The following is a 3,887-nucleotide window of genomic DNA, read 5'->3' as shown; positions in this document are numbered from 1 at the left end:
AGACAGTGGCAGCCAAGGAAGCTCCCAGGTAAAGAAATGGAGGACGCCCGAGGGCGGTGGCTCACCCCTGTAATCCCAGCACTTTGGGAGGCCAAGGCAGGTGGATCACTTGAGGTCAGGAGTTTGAAAACAGCCTGGTCAACATGGTGAAACCCTGTCTCTAACTAAAAATACAAAAATTAGTCGGGCATGGTGGTGGGTGCCTGTAATCCCAGCTACTCAGGAGGCTGAGGCAGGAGAATCTCTTGAACCCAGGAGACAGAGGTTGTAGTGAGCCAAGATCGTGCCACTGCACTCCAGCCTGGGTGACAGAGTGAGAAAAAAAAAAAAGACGAAAGAAGAAAGAAGAAAGAAAGAAAGAAAGAAAGAAAGAAAGAAAGAAAGAAGGAAAGAAAGAAAGATGGAAAGCAAGCAAGCGAGAAAGAAAAAGGAAATGCAGGTTCTGGCTGTGGAGGGTGCGTGTGCCCTGAGGTGGTGAGGACAGGGATGGGGTGGGGGCACCGAAGGCATCCCATTCACTGATCCACTGGTGCCCTAAGTGCATCTCGGCTGCTGCTCCAGGGCTTCCTTCTCCATAGAAGCTCTAGGAATGGTTAATAATTCTCCTCTGGGTGAAGCCCCAAAGCTACCTTGTCCTACCTGGCCACTCTGCATCTGAGACCGGGATCCCCCTCTCGCAGCCCATCACTATTTGATGGCAGCTTTCATTCTTCTTTGTTCTTGCCCTCTAATTCCAAATTTTCTTTCCTCAGGATCTATGGCCCCAAGTTTTTCAACATTCCTCCCATCCTGGCACCAGACTGATGGTATACCAGTTCGCTGGTTAATATTCCTCTTAATAGAGGTGCCCCGAGCTGGACACACCCCTAAGCTATAGTGAGATCACCGCAGAATGAACAGGCCATCACCATAGACCAGGAGTTGGCCGATTACAGCCCTGTGAGCTAAGAATGGGTTTACATTTTTAAACAACTGGGGGGAAAATCAAGTGAAGAATGCTTCATGACGTGTGAAACTTACATGAAATTAAAGTTTCAGCATCTTCAATAAAGTTTTCTTGGCACGTGGCTACACCCATTCCTTTACTTACTGTCCGTGGCTGCTTTTGAATTTCAAAGACGTTGCTGAGGGTGATGGTGATTGAGCTCTTAACTAGCCTGAAAAGCTTAAATATTTACTCTCTGGTCCTTTGGGAAAATATTGGCCAAACCCAGACATGGAGTGGTCTGGATTTCTTTTGCCTATTCAATTAAAAAAACTGACCTTAGCTGGGCGCAGTGGCTCACGCCTGTAATCCTAGCACTTTGGGAGGCTGAGGCGGGCGGATCACGAGGTCAGGAGATCGGGACCGTCCTGGCTAACACGGTGAAACCCCCGTCTCTACTAAAAATACAAAAAATTAGCTGGGCGTAGTGGCGGGGCGCCTGTAGTCACAGCTACTCGGGAGGCTGAGGCAGGAGAATGGCATGAACCTGGGAGGCAGAGCTTGCAGTGAGCCGAGATGGCGCCACTGCACTCCAGCCTGGACGACAGAGCGAGACTCTGACTAAAAACAAAACAAAACTGACCTTAATGTTTATATTGAAAGGCGAATGCAATCATATGATTCAAAATGTTAAAGACACCAAAAAGATTCCATCCCTTGCCCACCCAGTTCTCCTCTGTGAGGGTGTCCAGGGTTCCCAGCTCATACAGGTATTTCCATACACATTGTATGCAAACGTAATCAAATACCTGGACCTACGTCTTATCTCATTCTTGTTTACACAGTGGAGGCATCCAATAGAATTGTTCTGAGCTGTGTCTTTTTTTTTTTTTTTTTTTTTTTTTTTGAGACAGAGTCTTGCTCTATCACTCAGGCTGGAGTGCAGTGGCATGATCTCTGCTCTCTGCAACCTCCACTTCCCGGGTTCAAGCGATTCTCCTGCCTCAGCCCCTCGAGTAGCTGGGATTACAGGCTTGCGCCACCATGCCCAGCTAATTTTTGTATTTTTAGTAGAGACCAGGTTTCACCAGGTTGGCCAGGCTGGTCTCGAACTCCTGACCTCAAGTGATCCACCCGCCTTGGCCTCCCAAAGTGGTGGGATTACAGGCGTGAGCCACCACGCCCGGGCCCTTTTTTTTTACCCTTACATCTAACAGTGTGTTTTGAAAATGATTACACAACAGTTAATACGGACCCTCTTTATTCTTTCTTACAGCTGCAGTGTATTCCATTCTACCTGTTTAACTCCTAATAGTACAGATTTAATCCATAATTAATTTATGCATTCCAGATGAAATTTTAGGTTCTTATCAATTTTTATTTTTATTTTTTGCTAATTCAAAGAGTCTTTTAATCTTGTATATATATCATTTCACAAGTGGACAAGTGTGTATGTAAGATGAGTTCCTAGAAATAGGAATCCTGGTTCAATGAGTATATGTTACTTGCTTTTTTTTAAAATTATTTTTTATTTTTTATTTTATTTTATTTTTTTGAGACAGAGTTTCGCTCTTGTTGTCCAGGCTGGAGTGCAATGGCGCTATCTTGGCTCACCGCAACCCCCGCCTCCTGGGTTCAAGCGATTCTCCTGCCTCAGCCTCCCGAGTAGCTGGGATCACAGGCATGTGCCACCATGCCCGGCTAATTTTGTATTTTTGTAGAGACAAGGTTTCCCCCTGTTGGTCAGGCTGGTCGCAAACTCCTGACCTCAGGTATTCCGCCTGCCTCGGCCTCCCAAAGTACGGGGATTACAGGTGTGAGCCACTGTGCCCGGCCTGTTTTTTATTTTTAAATGCAGGGGCCATGCTAATCTTGTCTATATTGTTCCAATTTTAGTAAATGTACTGCCGAAGCAAGCATGCTATCTGCTTTCTAAATTTATTTTTATTTATTTATTTTTGAGATGGAGTTTCATTCTTGTCACCCAGGTTGGAGTGCAACAGCGCGATCTCAGCTCACTGCAAACTCCACCTCCCAGGTTCAAGAGATTCTCTTGCCTCAGTCTCCCAAGTAGCCGGGATTGCCGGCGGCCGCCACCATGCCCAACTAATTTTTGTATTTTTAGTAGAGATGGGATTTCACTACGTTGACCAGGCTGGTCTTGACCTCCTGATTTCAGTTGATCCACCAGCCTTGGCCTCCCAAAGTACTGGGATTACAGGCATGAGCCACCACACCCAGCCCTGCTTTTGAAATAACCTAAACTGCTTCTTTCTCCCATTCCTCATATCCCTTTCCCCCTTCCTCTTTTGTTCCTCCCTCCCTCCTTCCTGAAGTAGGAGCTGAGAGCTCTTATGGGACATTTGGAGGGGGCATAAGGAGTGTGGAGAGTGTAAGACTTAGGTTCATGATTTCAATGATAATTATAAGTCATGGCCAACTTCCATCTGCTTTTGGAGAAGACAAGCCTTGAACACAGGATTATAATTTAAAGGGCCTGCAGGATCGTGAAAGTTATGTTTCCAAAGGTTTATACCAGGAACAATATTCACCCTCACTTTCTTCAGAAAATAGACAAAACATAAGTACTTAATAGTTTTTTGGGGGAGCCATTCTCTAGGTGAACTGGAAACATACCAGGATATTATCATAAAATGAAAAACATAGAAGAAAACATAGTTTTGAGACCAGGCGTGGTGGCTCACGACTGCAATCCCAGCACTTTGGGAGGCCAGGGAGGGAGTATTGCTTGAGGCCAGGAGCTCAAGACTAGCTTGAGCAACACAGCAAGAGGCCCCCATCTCTACAATTTTTGTTTTTAATTAGGTGGGTATGGTGGTGCAAGCCTGTGTGTGGTCCTAGCTATTCAGGAGGCCAAGGTGGGAGGATCATTTTGGTTCAGGAGGTGGAGGCTGCAGTGAGCCGTGATCATGATGCTGCATTCGACCCTGGGTGACGGAGC

General features: G+C 46.2%; 1 pseudogene; it reads right to left on the bottom strand.

The window, feature by feature from the left end:
• Positions 1-2,777: 2,777 nt before the first annotated feature.
• On the bottom strand, positions 2,778-2,843 carry LOC129471738 (uncharacterized; annotated as a pseudogene).
• Between the last annotated feature and the right edge of the window lie 1,044 nt (positions 2,844-3,887).

This window comes from Symphalangus syndactylus, chromosome 21 (assembly GCF_028878055.3).
Source record: "Symphalangus syndactylus isolate Jambi chromosome 21, NHGRI_mSymSyn1-v2.1_pri, whole genome shotgun sequence".
NCBI classification, from domain to species: domain Eukaryota; kingdom Metazoa; phylum Chordata; class Mammalia; order Primates; family Hylobatidae; genus Symphalangus; species Symphalangus syndactylus.
This window is presented reverse-complemented; position numbering and strand designations above follow the sequence as displayed.